Source organism: Sarcophilus harrisii, chromosome 3 (genome assembly GCF_902635505.1).
Source record: "Sarcophilus harrisii chromosome 3, mSarHar1.11, whole genome shotgun sequence".
NCBI lineage: Eukaryota > Metazoa > Chordata > Mammalia > Dasyuromorphia > Dasyuridae > Sarcophilus > Sarcophilus harrisii.
In genome coordinates, this window is record NC_045428.1 from 206,371,564 (window position 1) to 206,392,911 (window position 21,348).

Consider the following 21,348-nt stretch of genomic DNA (forward strand, 5'->3'; position numbering starts at 1 on the left):
TGGAGAATGGCTGAATAAATTGTGGTATATGAATATTATGGAATATTACTGTTCTGTAAGAAATGACCAACAGGATGATTTCAGAAAGGCCTGGAGAGACTTACACGAACTGATGCTGAGTGAAATGAGCAGGACCAGGAGATCATTATATACTTCAACAACAATACTATATGATGACTAGTTCTGATGGACCAGGCCATCCTCAGCAAGGAGATCAACCAAATCATTTCCAGTGGAGCAGTAATGAACTGAACTAGCTATGCCTAGAAAAGAATTCTGGGAGATGACTAAAACCATTATATTGAATTCACAATCCCTATATTTATGCACACATGCATTTTTGATTTCCTTCACAAGCTAATTGTACAATATTTCAGAGTCTGATTCTTTTTGTACAGCAAAATAACGTTTTGGTCATGTATACTTATTGTGTATCTAATTTATATTTTAATGTATTTAACATCTACTGGTCATCCTGCCATCTAGGGGAGGGGTGGGGGGGGTAAGAGGTGAAAAATTGGAACAAGAGGTTTGGCAATTGTTAATGCTGTAAAGTTACCCATGCATATATCCTGTAAATAAAAGGCTATTAAATTAAAAAAATAAAAGAAATTAAAGGCCTTTGGGAGAGAAAATATTTAAAACTTCAATGCTAAAATGGTAGAATTTTTAGATATTCGTGGTCAGGAAGGCTTTTGTGCACTCATTTAATATGAGTATCTATAGGTGCTATGAATATCTATAGGTGCTTTCCTGAATTATCTACAGAAAGAGAACATTTTCTTTGTCATTCCTAATGATTAATTTATCTCAGAATGAAGAAAATCCTTTGTAGCATACACTTGTCACTTAAAAGTAAAAACTGAGTTATATTAAAAAAAATAGAAGTGATAAATCAATTTTTTTTTCCAATTATGACATTTATCTACAGACAATTTCAGGGTGTAACTTTGTTACTACTATACAGTATTACTCCATTCCAATGATTGCTTTTAATACAAACTCCCAAGGAAAACATGCTTGAAAGCATTATATCTGTTTGAATTTTGATGGTTACCATCACAACTAAGAAGAAGACAATTACTGCCAAAAATACTTGTTTTTTGCCTGTGGTCATTTCCTCTGTCTGATCTAATAAACAAAATCCCCAGGATGTAATAGATGTCCTACAAGGAAAGGAAAATATGTTAATTTACAAAATAATCATTGGATGAATAAATTGATAAAAATAAGGTACTCTAACACAGAAGGGATTAGATGAACACTGCTAAAAAAAAAAAGAAAAAAAGGGGGCGTTTATCACATTTTTTGATCTCATCTAATTGATATTCTTGTGCTGCAATAGTAAAACTTCTGGGCAGACTTGCAATTATGGTATTTTTAATTCAAGCACAAAATTGCCTTTAGATGGAATTTTACAAATGTGGTTGCAGATTTGGATTTAGCAAATACAGCAAATATAAAAAAGGTCACCTTAATTAAACTTAAACTTCAGATATCCTTAACAGGCAGATATGAAAAATTCTGGGGTTGATTTATGGATGTTTGCCAAAGATTTTTGTGATAGACTAACTCAGTTGACATTTAAAAAAAGATTTAATGAAAAACATTAGATCACTAATTGGCTACTAGAAAACATATTTCCATCTTCTTGCTTGATCGATCTCTGACTCAGCTTATTTATTTCCTTATTAGTTATTTTAATCCCTATCTTTTCTCCTGAGCATTGGACTTTTCTTGTATGGGTAAAAGTGCTATCTTTGACTCTTACATATAGTCGGTTCTTCTTTTGTATCTTTGTTGGGGATATTTTCCCCATCCCCATTTTCACATTCTATCTACTGGTTTGTGAATTCCAATTAAACTTCTGAGCTTCTCTTGTCAGTAGCATGATGCCTAACTTCTTTTCTATCTATTTAGGACTTCCAGATATTCTGGTTTCCTGGTTAACTGAATAGTCAGTTAACACCCAAAGTACCACTGAGCACATCACAAACAAAACATAATCAATGACTAAGTATCTTTCTGATTGGGTGGTTCTTTCCAAACTAGTTGAATCATGTATTTGGATGTGGAAGGGCTTTCAATGTCATCTTGCCCAGCCTCATTTTACAGAGTACTTTTAACCTTCCTATCCAGTGTATTTATTTAATCTTTATTCTCCTTGATTTCTTTGCAGAATTTCGTGAAATTAACTTTATCCTACAAACCATTTTTCCTTTGGACACAGAAACACTATATTCACAAGGTTCTTGTCCTATTTACAAACATTGTCTCTGTCTAAAAGATTAGATTAGACAAGACTAATCTAAATTTGATTTGATTTAATTTATGATTAGAGGTGATTAACTAGGTTGATTGTCTCCTGGACCTGAAGGTCAAGAGACCTAATTCAGATATAACCTCAAAAACAATATGACTTTCTCTATGTTTTCTTATCAGGTAAAGTGAGAATAATAGCATTTACTTCTCAGGGTTATTGTGAGCATGAAATGAGATAATTTTTGCAAGCTTTTAATTTTATGAAAATGTTAGAAATTAAAATGTATTTTTGTTTTCTTCCCAAATCTCCTTTTTCAATTTAAAAAAAAATTATTATAGCTTTTTATTTACAAGTTATATATATGGGTAATTTTAAAGCATTGACAATTGCCAAACCTTTTGTTCCAATTTTTCCCCTCCTTCCCCTCATTCTCTCCCCCAGATGGCAGGTTGACTAATACGTGTTAGATATGTTAAAGTATAAATTAAATACAATATTAGTATACGTGTCCAAACAGTTATTTTGCTGTTCAGAAAGAATCGGACTTTGAAATAGTGTACTATTAGCCTGTGAAGGAAATTCAAAAATGCAGGTGGACAAAGGTAGAGGGATTGGAAATTCTATGTAGTGGTTCATAGTCATCTCCCAGAGTTCTTTTGCTGGGTGTAGCTGGTTCAATTCATTACTGCTCTATTGGAGCTGATTTGGTTCATCTCATTGTTGAAGAGGGCCAGGTCCATCAGAATTGATCATCATATAGTATTGTTGTTGAAGTGTATAATGATCTCCTGGTCCTGCTCATTTCACTCAGCATCAGTTCATGTAAGTCTCTCCAGGCCTTTCTGAAATCATTCTGTTGGTCATTTCTTACAGAACAAAAATATTCCATAATATTCATATACCACAATTTATTCAGCCATTCTCCAATTGATGGGCATCCACTCAGATTCCAGTTTCTGGCCACAACAAAGAGGGCTGCTACAAACATTCTTGCACATATAGGTCTCTTTCCCTTCTTTAAAATCTCTTTCCCAAATCCTTAATATAGATGTTTTCTAAAGTCCTGTAGCATCCTTTTCTTTCTACCTTCCCTTGCAGTCTTAAACCTGCAATTACAACTACCACCTTTGACCTCTGTAAAGGAATGAGGAATGCAAAATAAGTCTAAATAACCCAAACTTCTTTTCCAAGCTCTCATTCTTTGTCCCTCTCTCTCTCTCTCTCTGTGTCAATATGTCCACTTCAGTGCCTCAATGGGACCTCAAACTCAACGTGTATAAAATGGTGACTATAATCTTTAGTACTAAATCTGGTTTTCCTTCTGACCTCACTATTTTATCAACAAAATTCATACTATTTTTAATATTAAACAGAGAGGCAGGGAGAAAAAAAGAAAACAGAAAGGAAAAAACCAAGACACAAAGGAACAGAAAGAAGAAAAGAAGTTCTGTTCACATTATATTGCATCAATTCCACAAATTTTTCTATGTCTTTTCACACAGAAAAGTAGTATTCTACATATTTATTTACCATACCTTATGTGACCATTCTTCAATTAATAAGTATCACCTTAATTTCCTTTTTTTGTCATCACAAAAAAGATATGCTATAATTTTTTCTTTGATCTCTTTTAGGCATAGGTGCATGGTTGATAGTCTTTCAAAGTATCTGTTTACATAAAAATGTAAGAAAACTATATTTTAAAGCAAATAATTAGTTGAATATTTGTTTGATCACTTCCATGGTTGGTCAGTTAAGTGGAATGTGCATAGAGCATTGAATTTGGAGTCATTAGCCACAGACACTAAGTCACTAGGTCACTAAATATTTTTAGCTTTGGTTTCTTTATCTGTAAAATGGTGACAATAATGGCATTTATATCTTGGTTGTTGTGAAACCAAATAAGATTATTTTATAAAGCAGATATTAAAGCGCCACATAAATGCTAAATAAAGGCTAGCTGTTGATCTGTGCTAAACAGTAAATCTCGAACTTGTTCTTATCCAATATTACCTGCACATTCTATCTGACAAAATAAAAGACAGGATCATTAAATAATGTGAAAATCAATTGGTGACTTGAATAATACAACAAAGTAGAAAGGTCTGTATTTTAAAGAAGTCAGTGTAATGTTACCAATTTAGTGAAGTTATTAGAATTATGAAATTTCAATAACTATTTTTGTTACCTTTAGATTGAAGTTTTTGCCTTCATCTTTGAATTATCTCTTCCATCCCCATATCCATCTTTTCTCCACCTATTTGTATATTATATAGTATTTAGAGAGTGAATCAACAAAACCTAAGAATAAATCATTACTATTTGTCTTAGAAAAGTCACATATGTGCTAACTATTTGGGAATAAGTGTATGTATGTGTGTGTGTGTGAGTGTGTGTGTGGCAGGGGGAAGAGATGAATGGTGGTAGTAAATAATCATGCTTTGGATGAAATCGCTTCATTAGGTATAGTATTATTTATATTCTATTCTATGTGTTAGGAAATTTGGAGTAGTCATGAGAGAAAGAAAAATGTGCTTTATGTTTCTTGGTAGTTGTAACAGACTTTAAGGATGCAGCAGGGATTGATTGTATTTCAGATGGTGGGAAGAAGAATATGAGGAATGAAATTATTATGTGTGCAAAAATATGCATTTGCAGATCTGCAAATATATATATTTTCACATGTGCAAAAATATTTTCCCTAAGAAAAGAAATTTCAAAACCTCTCCATACATTCCAGATGGCAAATAGTCCCTCAAAGTATTTTAACATCCTTCTTTACTAGACAATTTCTAAGTCTGATCCCAGCCATTAATTTCACTTTGTAAAAATCAAGAAAAAGTACTGTTCCAAATTTCATTTTTTTCTAGGTTTATTTGAGCAAGTTATCTCGTCAATATCCTTTAGGTTAAACAATTGGTAAAGAAATTGCCTGTATGAAGTTGTACATGGTAACTAGTAATTGGTGAATTGCAATAATGTTTCATAAAGAATAAAGTTATTTACTGCTATTTTAATGGATTGGTGAGAGCTTTTTACAGGAGGGAAGATTTAAAAACCTGAATTGGGAACTTAATAGCTACGATGTTGCCAACTCACATCAAGGCAATCATCCTATGGGTGTACTTTATAGTCCCTGCATGTGGATTATCTGCCTTGATGATGAAAATAAAGATACTGCAAATATAAAGTTAAATAGGTTTTACCTGCTGGGAAAGATATTATTATTGATGAACAGTTGGGACCATATTTGTACTAGATGGCCTTTTTCCCTGTTCCTTAAAGGTAATAAAGTCTAAAGAATGAAGAACACTTAGATTATTCACTTTAATAAGCCAGTGAAGTAGGTGGCTCATTTTGTATTCATGTAATGCTGGAACATTGTACCTTGTTTAATTATGCACGCCTTCTCCAAAATATATCCTATTTTTGTCTTATACTAAGGCAAATGCAATTTACATAAGTTTTATGATCATTTTGATTAGCATAATTTAGAGTAATAGGAGTGTGAAAATACAGGTTTCATTAATAGAGAGGATCATTAAAATGTTCTCTGTAATGAGGTCTAATTAGGTAGAGGGGGAAAAAACTCACGAATCTACCAAAGAGCTAATACCAGAAGGCAAAGTATTAGTTATTCTTCTCCTACTCCCAGCCCCTATCCATACACATACATACACACGCAAAAACCAACCAAACAGCCAGGATGTGTGAAAAATGGAAGAGCATTTTTGGTGTGGAGGGCAAAGAGAAGTGCAGAAAACCAATGGTTTCAGATATAGCCATGTCAACATGCCCAGGACAGATTTTCACCTTGCCTCCAATATATATCGTGTCAAAGACTAATCTTACTTCAAAGATGCAGAAAAAGCTTTCTGTTTTTTGAAGCCAGGAAAACAATGAATTCATTCACTTTAGCAAAGCAATCATTTCAACAGAAATGTTAATTTTTATTGCTATCCTCTAGTACTTTCAAAAATGTTCAACTACTTATCAAAAATGTTACCAATTACAGATATGAGCCAATAAAGTAAAAAAAAAAAAGTTAGAAGATTTGATTAAGGTTCTCTGAGTTTTGTTTAACGAAATGTCTATAAAATATTTGTTCCAAACTGGAGTTTGGGTTTGTGATGTGTTTCAGGAAAACCTGTAGGTAAAAGTGTCAGGACTCCTTTCTCATTGTCACATAATAAGGCCCAATTGTGTCTTTTCTTTAATGTCACCTCCAGATTAATAAAGATAGATAACAGGAAAGTAAAAACACATTTTGATAAAAGTATATTCTGGTTGAGAAATATGCATAAACAGTATTAACCATTTTTCAAAGTTTTCAAAGAATATGATTTTGTATTCTGAGAAGATTAAACTTTTGAAAACATTCTACCTTGTTTGGCCTAGAGCTTCCCCTCTCAGTCAATATCATGTGGCTTCAGGGAGCTGAAACTATAATTTTGACAGATAATCAGGAAGCATCTGGATATAAAACTCTGACTAATGCAGAACATGCTACTTTAAAACAAAGCATGCCCAGTATTTGCTAGTTAATTACTTGTTTCTATGCAGTCACATAAAGGGTACTGAAGAGAAAGTATTAACTTAAAACTCTGGACCTTTTTTTTTTTCATTATTATGATAAAGAAACACAGTTCCATTTTGAAATTTCTATATGCATACCCCATTTAGATCACTATCCTTGAATCACACAATAAGCAAACAAGCAGGCACATTTGAGACTTTGTAGATTAGTGATCCCATTGGTGTGGGTATTCCCTGACTGATAGCGATTACAATATGATGCTGTTCTCTTTCATGTTCTTTCATAAATAGTCCTAGAGATCCACCCAATATATTGAAGACTTCTTGAAATATTATGAAGATATAAACAAAGCAAAAGTAAATATCAAGTGTCTACCATGTGCCAGGCACAGAGATTACAAATACAAAAGTTACACAATGTTTGACATGATGGAGATTGTATGGTAATGGAAAATGCTATATATTTACAGACAAAATATATGTATATGTAGATATATAGATGTAGCTTTAGAACTATATCAGCACAAACACATACATATATAAATCCATATTTGTTTTTGGGAAGTACCCATAACTGGAGGGATGAAGAAAGATGTTCTGAAGGCAGTGACCTTTGAATAGAGTCTTGAAAGGACTCAGGAATTTAAATCTATTGTCATTATGGGATAGGACAGAATGATTTTCTCATCCTATATATCCTTTATAGTTTCTTTTATTCCATTTCTTGTGGATAAATAATCATAGGAAATATGCTTTTACCTGCTTTTAATTGCTTTATATCTTATTATTGCCTGAAATTATTGATTGTTGGAGGAACATCAGCTTTATGATTTTTAGACATATGGCATTATTGGGATAACAGAGTATTAAAATTATTGTCTGTTTTGTTTTTCATTGAACTCTGTATTTTTCTTCAATTAACTGTCAGACATTTTTTAACATAAAAAACCATTGTGTTCCAGAACCTCTCTCTTCCTCCCTCCCATCCCCCACCACAATGAGAAGGCACATGTGAAGCTATGTAAAACATTTCCATAAAAGTAATATTTTGAAAGAAATCCTAAATCTTCCCCCCTCAAAGAAAAATCCTCAAGAAAATAAAAGTAAAAAAAGCATGCTTCGATCTGTACTTAGAAACAATCAGTTTTTTCTCTTTGTTTGGATAGCATTTTTCAACGTAAGTCCTTCAGAGTAGTGTGAGATCATTGTATTGCTGAGAATAGCAAAGTCATTCACAGCTAATCATCCCACAACATTGCTATTATTTGGTACATAGTATATTTCAGTTTTCATGAACTCATGGGAGGCTTTCCAGATTGTTTTGAGAGCATCCTGCTCATCATTTACAACAGACTGCAATTTATTTAGCCATTCCCCAATTGATGGGCGTCCCCTCAATTTCCAATTATTTTTCCTGAGAAAAGAGCTTTTATAAATATTTGTGTACACATAGGTCTTTTTAAATGGGAGAAAAAAAAACCTCTTTGGGTATACAGGCCTAGTAGTGGTATAGTTAGTCAAAATGTATGCATGATTTTTACAATCCTTTGGGCATAGTTCCAAATTGCTCTACCGAATGGTTGAATTGGTTTACAATTCCACCAATAATGCATTCATGTCTTATTTTCCCTACATTTCCTCCAACATTTGCCATTTTCCCTTTTCTGGCCCATTAGTCAATCTCATAGGTATGAAGTAGTACCTCAGAATTGTTTTAATTTGCATTTTTCCAATCAATAGTGAGTTAGAATACATTTTAAAAATATGGTTATAAATAGCTTGATTACCTCATCTGAAAATTGTTTGTATCTTTTGATCATTTATCAATTGGAGAATGATTTATTTTGTAAATACTTTAGACTCAGTTCCTTATATGTTTGATAAAGGAAATCTTCATCAGACAAACTTGTTTCAAAATTCTTTTCACACTTACTATTATTGATTGTATTTCCCCCTGCTTATTATATTCTCTCTCTCTCTCTCCTTTCAAGTTTCTCCTCCAAAGTATTTTGCTTGTGCCTATTCTCTCCTCCAATATGCCCTCTCTTCTATCACCCTCCTCCTGTTTTCATATTCTTTTCCCCTCCTACTTTCCTACAGGGTAAGATAGATTTTACCTATATTCAGTGCACATATCACTTCTTTGAACCAATTCTGATAAGAGTAAGGTTCATTCATTGCTCCTTCCCTCCTCCTTCCTATTACCTTCCACTGTAAAAGCCTTTTCTTGCCTGAGCCCTATATTTGAAAGTCAAATTTTTTATTAGCTCTGGTCTTTTCATCACAAATATTTGAAAATCTATTTCATTGAACATCCACATTTTCCTCTGAAGGATTATATTCAGTTTTGCTCCTGACTGTGGCTATACTATAGCTGAATTGTTTCCTTCTGGATGTTGCAATATTTTCTCCTTGACTTGGTAGTCTCAGAATTTAGCTATAATATTCCTGGAAGTTTTAATTTTGGGAGCTCTTTCAGTAGGTGATAAATGGATTTTTTCCATTTCTAATTTATCCTGTTTCTAGAATTTCAGGATATTTTCCTTGATAATTGTTTGAAAGATGATATGTAGGTTCTTTTTAAAAATCATGTCTTTCAAGCTGACCAATAATTTTTAAATTATCTCTCCTGACTGCTCATGGTTTCTTACAGTATAATAATATTTTATCACAACCACATAGCACAATTTGTTCATCCATTCCCCAATTGATGGGCATCCCCTCAATTTCCAATTCTTTGCCACCAGAGAAGTAGAAATGAATATATCTAAGTAATGCAATTTTTACTTTTTCATTAACAATTTCTAATAGAAACACTTCTCTCTACTTTTAAGAAAATATTACTGTGTCTGATGGAAACATATCAAGTGAACTTTCTTAGTAATTTTTCTGATGTATTCTGAAAGGGCTCCATCTTATATTGAATGATAATGTTTTGCCAGTTCCAATAGAAGCATGCAGATTTTTCCTTTTGTTTTGAAGAACAAGGGCATTATGTGTTGGTCTAGAGTTGTTATCTAAATTGGAATTAATATTTTGATATCTGACTAAATTCTAAGCACTTCATAATGCCATTTCAACCACATTCATGGCTGGAGGAATAAATTGTTCTTCTTTGCTCATTTCACCCAGGGAAATCTGTACATGTTTGAAACTCACCAACAAATTTGAAATTTCTTGGTTTTCCTCAGTCTCATTTAGTACATATGGGGGGTTAGTTTTATTAAGTTGTGGCCATTGTGCATGCTTTTTGGAGTCACATCTGAGAGTTGGGTTAAGGTTGACATCACTTATGGTTGAGCAGCTCTGGAAAGGACTCAGCAAGCTCTCATGCAGAATGCTAGTCTTCCCTAAACATTCAATACATTTCATAATTTAAATCCTAAAGAACCAATGTAGAAGTAAGATTACAATTAATCAAAAAGCTCCAAGGGGTATAATATATAGAACCTTGTCTTTATGAAATAAAATATATCATCTGAGTTTATATTATACTAAGTTCTCATTTGATTAAAAAAAAAGGTAAGGGCCATTCTAAGGATGCAAAGAGCTGTGTGTAAGAAAATAATAGGAGATAAATTAGTAAAGCAGTTAATAAATATCTATTAACCCTCTATATACCAGGCACTATGTTAAGCATTGGGTTTTACAAAAAAAAAAAAAAAGGGTAAGAGAGAAACCTTATTCTCAGGGAGCTTTTGGTTGAATGAGAAAAACACATGTGCACAAAAAAACAAAAAAAAAGTTATATATAGGATAACTATTATTATATTATATTATATTTATATATAGGATAAATATGAAATAATCAACAAAGCAAAGATTTTAAAATTAAATGTGATAAGAAAAGGTTTCCATTAGAAGACAAGATTTTAATTGTTATTTGAAGGAAACTAGGGAGGCTAAGTGATAGAAAGAATGGAGGAAGAGCATTTTATGCATGGAAGACAGCCAGTGAAAATTCCTGGAGTGGTAAAATGGATTGTCTTGTTCAAGGAACAGTAAAGAGGTCAATCCCACTATATCACATGTGGGAGACAGAAGGTAATTGATAATAGATAATAGATAATAGAAGATAATTGAAAAGGAAGAAAGATGAAGATAGTTTATAACATGTTTTGAACATGAAATTAAGGATTTATATTTGATCCAGTAAGTAACAGGGAGTTATTGAAATTTATTTGGTAGAGAAATGATATGTTGAGATTCAAGCTTAAGAAAGTTCACTTATACTTTTAGCTAAGAAATTTGTAAAAATGACAGAAAGATAAGAACAGAACCCTGGAGCATTTCACTATAGACTTTATATATAAATATTAATAAATTCTACTTTGATTTGGTCATTTAAAAAGCTTATTTAATTTACTTTAATTATCATCTAGTCCATCTCTCCACCTTAACCACAAAGATAAGAGTTGAGGAGATCCTTAGGTGCTTTCTCTGTTCTTTCCTCTCCCCATAAACCCCATTCTCATTAAAAGACAGTCCAATATGGCAGATAAGTCTAGCTAATCCACCTAAATATGTAAAATTATTTTCAGATTATTTCCATTCTAGCTAGGGAGTCAAAAATGACTAGAGTCATTTTGTGACTTTTAAAGAGGAATCCTGTTCCTGGGGTATAATGGCTGCTGTCCTACACTTCTTGAATTGAGGGACAGGGGCATTGCCCCTGGCCTGTAGTGCTGGGATCTCTAGGGCTGGTGGCTCCCCTCCTACTTGAGCCTGGTCATGCCTACCCTAAGGGTAATTGGATTTAGATGCTCAACTGCAGCACAGGGTTCTTCAGGCCTGAATGTGCCTGCTTTGCTGGGATCTTGGAGGAATCAAAGCTGGCCTGCTCTGCTGCTGGCCTTCTGTGCATAGGCTGTGAGTCCTTGATTGCTGATCTACTCTGGGGTTTTGAGCCTTCTTATATCTTGCCTGGACACCATCTACTCTGATATGGGCTCCCCTTTTTACTTGGGTGACTCATACCTTTCCTAAAATCCTTCTAAGTTGTGTTGAGCTGGAAAACTGCTTCACCCCATCATTTCGTGGGTTCTACTGCTCCAGAATTCATCTTGAGAAATTTTAAAAATTGTTTGGAGGGGATATGGGGATAATTCAGACAAGTTCATGCCATTTTTCTTTCATCTTGACTTTACCTAAAACATGTTTTTAAGCTCATCTAAAAGTTCAATTTGTCTTTGAAATATTTTTCATTCAGCCAACACCAAAAGACATTTTGCCAACTTCAAATTTTCTTATCCTATAAACCAGAAGAATGTTAAGGGAAATTTAAATCATATGGTTATTAATCATTTCTATACTCAACCTAGCAAAATGTGCTTCCTTATGGGCCACTTAATGTCTGAAAGAAATACGAACTGTATTTCTTTGAAACAGGAAGGCAGAATTAGATAAAGGGAAGGAGAAAGGAACAAACAACTTTGAAAAAATTAACAATGCTAATCAATAAGATGACCAAGAACAATTCTCCAAAGGAGAAAAATATTATCTACTTCCTAAAATGCAGTGATACGCTCAGGATACAGAACAAAACATAAATCTCTGGAAAGAACTGATGTGAGAATTTGTATTTATTGATTATGTATACCTATTAGAAAAATTTTATACTTCTTTTTCTCCCAGTAAGTAGAAAAGATAGGAAGGAAAATAAATTCTTGTTAATAAAAAATAAAGTTTATTCAGTTTTAAAAAAGAAAGACTAGTGGTAGGAGAAATAAAAGTCAGAATGGACCAACACTTTTCAGAACAATAAAAGTTTTTGTCTTTGTTTCTGACAAATCAAAAAAAAAAAAAGGAAAAAAGAAAGTAGCACTACTTATGGCAATGATGTGATTATAAAAGATGTTTAAAGAAAGAAAAACTATGAAACTCTTCTGTTGTTTCTCTTTTCTCCATCAATTTTCCTTATGTAAAGAATATAACTAAACCTTATAAATTGGAAATTGATAGAGTATAAGTAAATATAAGACGAATTAAAATCTGGATATTTATATGGGAATAGAAAAGCATTTTGTCAATGACTTCTATGCTATCCTTGTGTTTAAGATGGAGAGGTCACCCAGATGGTAGCACAGTTGGACTTGTTAAATGACCAAATAAAGTACTATTTATTAATGGATTGATTTACTTGTAGATGTTGTGTATAATGAAGTTCTCCAGGGATCAATTCTTATCTTTGTGTTATTTATCATTTTTATCATTTTCCTAGATAAACATATACATATGTGTCTATCAAATTTATGATATGAAGCTGGAAACAGTATAATAAAGATCCCTACCTCCCAAATTTTCATAGGGTACAATTTAAATTTAAATTTGAAATTTCATATGAAATTTTATAGAGATATTCTTCATTTGACTTTAAGTTAAAGTCATTTGATATCAAGTTGAAAACTATGAGATCAGGAGGGAAGTATGACTAGATAAAATATATGAGGCTTTTAATGAATGGGAAACTTTATCATATATATGTTTAGTATCTGTGTATGTATGTATGTGTGTGTGTGTATATATATATATATATATATATATATATATGAGTGTTTATATACACACAAATACACCTATATAAACATATATACATACATTAATATATATTAAAAATAAAACAAAGGGGTAATCCTGATTTTCTTATATCTTATTTATTGGAAAGACTATGCTGCATTTGAGATGCACAGTCAGTCTGGAGACCATTCTAAAAAGAACAATCAACATGATACAGGGAGTGTTGACTATACCACTAAGAAGAGTTTGTTGGTTGAAAAAATGTAGATGATTACTTTGGGAAAGAGGCAACAAGAAAGAGACAGGTGATTTAGAGTATTTAAAAGAAAAGTAAGACAGACAGACAGAAAGACAGAGACAGAGAGAGAACAGAGAGAGAGACAGAAAGAGAGACAGAGAAAGAGAGAGACAGAAAGAGAGAGACAGAGAAAGAGAGAGAGACAGAAAGACAGAGAGAGACAGAAAGAAAGACACAGAGAAAAAGAGACACACACAGAGAGAGAGAGAGAGAGAGAAAGAGAGAGAGAGAGAGAGAGTGAGAGAGAGAGAGAGAAGGAAGGGAGGCAGAAAGGGAAGGAGAACTAAATTACAGGCAGGAGGGGAGGAAATAAAAACCTTGTGAAAGAAGTGGCACTAGAATTAGACTTTGAAGCAAGGAATTCTAAAGGAATTAAGTATTCTAAGAGGTAGAAGGGATGTTTTCCACACATGAGGGAAGAACACTGCAAAGGCCAAAGGAGAAAGATTGTTCTGTATGAGGAATAGTAATGAGCTACTATTGTGCTATAAGAAATGATGAGCAGATTGATTTCAGAAAACAAAGGAAAAAAAAAAAAACAAAACCTTTCAAGTCTTACATGAACTGATGCAAAATGAATTGAGCAGAACCAAGAGAACATTGTAATAGAACAGCAATGTTGTATAATGATCAACTGTGAATTCTTAGTTATTTTCAATGATGATTGAAGAGAGACAAGAAATTGATCTTAGACAATTCAGAAGGACTCATGATCAAAAAAATGCTATCTACTCCAGAGGAAGAACTGTTGAAGTTTAATAACAGAGTGGAGCGTGTGTGTGTTTGTGTGTATGTATGTGTGTTATATTCTTTTACAATGTTAATAATACGGAAATATGTTTTACATGATTGCACAACTATATTAAATTGTTTATCATTTCCAGAAGGGGACGGGGGAAAAGGCAGAAGAGAATTTGTAACTCAAAACTTTTTTAAAAGTCAATGTTAAAAATTGTTACACATAATTAGAAAAAAATAAAATGCTATTAATATTAAAAAGACTTGCTCCAAACAACTTTATAATAATGCTATTTAGATTTACTCTTAAATAAGGTTGATTTCCATGCACTTCTCTACCTATTCTCCCAACTCCTTGTATCTGTAGGTTTAAGGTCATCTCCTTCCTCTCCTAATAACCTATTTGTTTAGTATTTCTCAACATTTGGGGAAATAAATATTGAAACTTACTTTCTGGAAAATTGTATCCCATGCCCTAAAGGATAGAAGAAGAAACATAATCCATTATTTTTTCTCTGTGTACTTTTTTCCTTTAAAGTTCTAAAGTCTCTATAAATGCTTTTTATTATGGCTGAATAAAGTAGGGACAATTATTGGCCTCTCCTTCAAGCTTCCCTGATGCCCAGATCCTCAGTTGGACAGAACAAATACTGTAATTGAATCTGATTATCTTAGCATACTATTGAAAGTCATGCTGAGTTTGTCTATATGAAAGCAAAACTCCATTTCAAGGATGAACAGGCAGGTAACTTCTCTAGCTACATGTCAAAATCTCAGTGTTCAATGCTTAGCACCAGACCAAAAATATTTCAAACAGAGAGAGAAATAAAAGCTTCCATGACTCCCTAGAAAACTAAAGCAAGCATAGACAAAAGGTCTTATTACCATTGAGCTGGGCAGAAGATAATGGGTGTCAGTAGAAACAAATAAACAAACAACTCTTTCCACCCAGTGAGCTGAAAGAGGAAAAAGTATGAAAGAAAGTTGTCTGAAGTTTTTCAAGAATCAGCTGAAGCTCAGCCTGCAGCAATGGAGACAGCTGGGAAACTATTGCAGCTAACAGAACCTGCTGGCAAAATGCATTAGGAATGGGTTACTTCATTCTTAATAAGGTCGACATGTTTTGAGAGGAATTGAAAAGACAGAGCCCAAAGCAATGCCAGTACCACTAGGCTTCAGCATCATGCTCCATTCATAATCATTGTGGCAGAAGGAAATAGTTACAGGGTGGCTTATTTAGTCCAATCAACTTCATAGGTCCTAACATAGTTGGGGATATCACCTTTATTTGCAACTTATCTTCAGTGAAGAATTGTAAAGATAGCTGACTAGGGCAAGAAATACATTTGGAAAGGGTATTGTTACAAAGCATGCATGGGCCATTTGACAATAATGGTTATCCAAATGGAATGTTTAAAAGATAGTATAAAACTAAACTTTTTTTTCTCCCAAAGACATGTATTCTCCATAGCAACTGAACAATGAAAACTTGATAGGAAAAGAAAAGTAGAAAGAATAGGAATAAAAATAAAATGTGAAAATATTATTTTCTCCTCTTCCCTTCCTCCTCTTCCTCCACTTCTTTCATTTCTTTTTTTAAAAAAATTATTTTTAACAGACACATTGAATGAATCATGTTAGGAGAGAAAAATAAGAGCAAAAGGAAAAAAAAACTACAAGAAAGTTAAAAGAAAAACTGAAAAAAAGAAGTGAACATAGTATGCGTTGAGTTACATTTAGTCTCTTCAGTTCTTTTGTTGGATGCAGATGGCATTTTCTGTCCAAAGTCTATTGAGACTGCTTTAAATCATGAAACACTGAGAAAAACCATGTCTTTTGTAGCTGATCATCATACATTTTTGCTGTTATTGTATACAATGTATTCTTGATTCTGCTTGTTTCACTTAGCATTGGTTAATGTAAATCTCTTCAGGTCTTTCTAAAATCAGCTTGTTCATCATTTTTTAGAGAACAATAATATTCCATTGTCTTCATATACCACAACTTGTTCAGCCATTCCCCAACTGATGAGCATCTACTCATTTTCCAATTTTTTTTACTACCAAAAAAAGAGCTCCTACAAATATTTTTGCATATGTGGGTTGTTTTGCCTTATTTATGATTTCCTTGGAATCTATATCCAGTAGTGGCACTGCTGCCATCCAAGCGTATGCATAATTAGATAGCGCTTTGAGCATAGTTCCAGATTGTTCTCCAGAATGTTGGATCATTTCCCAATTCCACCAACAATGCATCAGTATCCCAGTTTTCCCATATCCCCTCCAACATTCATCATTATCTTTTCCAATTATTTTAGCCAATCTGAGAGATGTGAGATGGTATTTCAGAGTTTTTTAAATTTGCAGTTAACTAATCAATAGTGATTTAGAGCATTTTTTCCATATAATTATAGATGGCTTTGATCTCATCATCTGAAAATTATCTATTCATAGCCTTTTTATTTATATATTTGGGGAATTTATAAATTAGGGAATGACTTGTATTCTTATAAATTTCACACTGTTATTTATATGTTTAGAAATGAAACCTTTATCAGAAATACTGGCTGTAAAAGTATTTTTCTAGTTTTGTACTTACCTTTAAATTTTGTTTCTGTTGATTTTGTTTTTGCAAAGCCTTTTTAATTTAATGTGATCAAAGTTACTCATTTTGCCTTTCATAATGTCCTCAAGTTCTTTTTTGGTCATAAATTCCTCCCTTTCCCAAAGGTCTAATAGGTAAATTATCCCTTCTCCTAAGTTGCTTATAGTATCACCCTTTATGCCTAAATCATGTATTTATTTTGACCATATTTTGATATGGGATGTAAGATGTGGATCTATGCTGAGTTTCTGACATTATTTTCCAGTTTTTATCAAATACTAAGTTCCTATTCCAGAAGCTGGAGTTTGGGGAGTTATCAAATTTGTTTTGGACCTTGATCATTATGTCATTTGTATCTAATATTTTCCATTGATTCACCACTCTATTTCTTAGCCAGTACCAAATGTTTTTGTTTTATAATATAATTTTAGATTTGGTACTGCTAAGCCATCATGCTTTCTAATTTTTTTTTCATTAATTCCCTTGCTATTCTTGACCTTTTGTTCTTCCAGATGAATTTTGTAATTATTTTTTCTAGTTCTATAAAATAATGTTTTGGTAGTTTGATTGGTATGGCACCAGAAGACCATTCATAACTATTCTTAAGGTTCAATTGTTCAAATCATCCCTTTTGGGATTGGGGGTAAAAGAGATAAGAAATTTTCTTCTATTTCATTGGAGAAGTTGAACATGCCAGTCCTTGTTAAAAAAAAAAAAAATCAAAAGAGTCATTAACTCCAGCTTCCTATAATGGAGGACAGTAATTAAAGTATTCAATACTGACCAAGCAGAATTTCCAAAGAATACAAGAGAAGTACACTATGAGCCTTGATTTTCAAACCAGAGCCATTCAGAACAGAAGACTAGCAATGAATGAGAAAGGAGACTTCAAATTTAGGTTCAAATAGTTCCATATCATTTTATTTCTGCATTATTAATAGCCATAAATTCTTGTAAATGGATTTTCTTTTAAATTGCATCACTCTGCACTTAGATAGTAATCTTCACAATGCATTGCCAGTTGAACAAGTGGTTTTTAGATATAAGTCAATTTGACTTTGATATCTATTGGAATAGGTATGAGAAGGATGCAAAAGAGCTCAGGTAAAAAATAAAACAAAAAGTAGAGTAATGCACAGTCTAAACTAGCTTTCCGATTCCAATTTGGTGCCTTATTTATTGTAGTTCTTATTAAATAAAGACAGAATTTGGACTTCTTTAACTCTAGTAAATACTAATTGGAAAAAAAGGGAAAAATTAACCTCCTTTTAATCTAGCTTTATAGACTATTTCTGGTTACAGCTCTTGGATACTAACACAACTTACTTCCACTTCAATATATCATCCTAATTTGTAATCAGAATACTTTAATATGTTTATAAAATTAAATATGTTAATGGGAAAGAGCTATTTTAGAATTTGGAACTCCAAATATCATGTTAGTAACATAATTGTTAGGTACAAATATTTATTGATTGATCATAAGATGTTTCGTTGCGTGATTAGCTTCAGTTTCTTTTTCTGTCAAATGAATTGGAGAAAAAAATGGAAAACCACTCCAATATCTTTGCCAAGAAAACCCCAAATGGGATCAGGAAGATTAGAACCTGTCTAAATAACAATAAAAACTCATCTTCCTAATACTCATCTTTCTAAGTTCAAATGTAGCCTTGGCAAGTCACTTAATCTTATTTGCTTTAGTTTCCACATTTGTAAAATGAGCTGAAAAAAGAAATGGCAAACTCCAGCATCTTTGCTAAGAAAACCCCAAATGGGCTCATAGAGAGTTGGACATGACTGAAATAACAGGACAATGATGACAGTAATATCATGATCAACAACACTTTAAAAGAAAATAAATAAATTAAATTCCAAAATAAAGCTTTTTGTCTTATTCAAAATCTCTAGGAAGTAAGTTTAGTAATTGCCATTGTCCAAGCTTTCTAATGTTCAGCAATTTTAAACATTTCTTAGTATTTCTTCACTTTTCCCTTTCTCTCAATGAAATAAAATAAAGTTCCTTTACATAATGATAATTTTCATGTAGCATGCATTAAGGGATATATAATTCTGAAAGTAAGATAGATGGCATGAGGAAAAAATAGAAAAAAATATACAACTTTAAAACAGAAATAAATCTAATCCAAACACTTTACAGATCAAAATAATAAGATTTAGAGAAATTAAATAAGTTATTTGAAGACACACTGTAGATGAATAATTGAGGCCCCATCACCATCTGCACCATGAATATGGAAGGGAGAGGAAAAAATGTCAATATACAATTACAATCTGCCCCGACACCCATTTCATTTGGCAGAGGCAAGAAAAAGTATATGTCCATCAAAAAGAGTCATTACTATTACAATCTTATTCATTTCAGTCCTGTTCACTATATAAAGATGTGCTAGCAAATTGATAATGCCAGAAGCATTGTCTTTAAAATCAGAAGTCAGAATGGTATATCTGTCTGTGTATTAGAGTCATAACTAAAATTGGGAATCTGAAACTTTGCCCAAGGGCACAGATTTTAGAAGATACCAAATTTAGAGTACTAACAACAATTGGAAATTTTCAGTAGTGTAGAAGCAATACATCCTAGCATATAATTAGCAAAAGCTACTTGTTAAAATACCAGATGGTATTCTGGCATAAATTCCATCCCTCTGCCACCATACCTGCTTCTTCCTACTACTCAAGTAAAGGCATATCAACCTGCTTTCACCAAACACATTTTATGTTATTTGCTATAGCCAAAGAATACTTGGTAATAGTTCTGTTGAATAGAATTACATTTCTTCCACAATTAAGTAGTCTCCCTGAAATTTTTGAATCATATTTTAAAAAAGGCCAGTGCTCTGAATCAAATGACTTGGGGCAAAGTCTAACTGTTCAGATCAATCAATGAGGATGAAGCTATAAGAAAATATTTGGTCTGCTGAAGTAGTAGGATGTGGTTTGCATATTGTTATAATTGAGGATGTGGGATATCATCATCTTGTTCAAACTGAGCAAAAATATGTATTTTTTCTGGGAAGTTAGGTTTAGAAATAGATTTTACCTTTGCATATGAAATGTAATTAATGCATTGAATTGATGTTACATGTATTTCTTTACTAAGAGGTTGGGAGTTCAATCACCAGATGGAATTGAACTTAATTTTTTGGTCCATGACAGGCTTTAAAAATGGGGAGATTCAAAAGGTTAGAAAACAGCTCATCTTGTGTGTCTGTTATAGTAAATAATGGATGATCAAAGCAAAGCAATTCTTTTTTTACTAGACTCTGAAGATTGATTGTGTGTCTGTGTGTGTGCATTTTTTGAACTTTCTAACAATTTAATTAGGGTAAAGGGAATAACACTCATTTCCCTGGTGGAAATAACAATTTATAGAATTTTATATTTTTAATAGATCACTAATTTTTGCAATGAGTGAACAATTAAATGTTAAAATATAGCCTTCTTTTGTGTTCACATGTCCTTGTATTTAGAGTTTATTTAAATTCGATTTAAATGCCTTTTATTTTCATTTTTGAATTTCTGGTGATGTATATTCAAGATCATCACAGATATCTATTTGAACTTACCCTATCACATTTGGAGTCAAAAATCAACTTTGAAGTTGTGTAATGTGATATCATTTGGAAAGTTAGGCAAGGTAACAATTAACCAAAGACATTTTATTAAAGTTGAAAGACATTCCCAAATTAATTTCAACTTTATATATTGTCACACTACAAATTGGAAACCTTCTGAGAGTTTGTTTTAAACCTTCTACATTTGTATAATGATTTATAATTTGAGATGCAGTATGAAGTAAACTATTTCTAGAGATTTCTTCATCTACTATGGAAACTTCCAGTTATCAGCAGATTGGAAGTCAGGAAGGAAACCATGAAATGAATATTTTTTTCCCTTTCATCTTTCAACCCCAACCCATCTGTTCCTTTTCTATAGTACTAGAAGGGCAGGACCAAAAACTATAAAATGAAATGAATCTAACATTGATAGTGGCAAATATGATGGCATAGTGGTAGACAGAATGGCAGTAAATGCAAAGTTGTTTTTAATTTTGATTTTTATTATTATCATGTTTTATGGTAAATCAAAATTGAAGTATATTCACAGAGAGCTGAAAATCTCATATATGTACAAGTGATATAAATTAAAGATATATTTATATATGATTTGAGAGACAACTATGTAGATGCATGCAATACAATTGTAAATATAAGTTCCTACAATTTTTGATTCACCTAGTTAAAACTTGAGGCACATTATCATGAAACTCTTTAGTGTATATAAGATACATTGTAACTGTGATGAGAGTAGCAAAGAATATTATATGAACAATGAGCTTAAAAAGAAAGATATAATAATCAAATACTCAAGT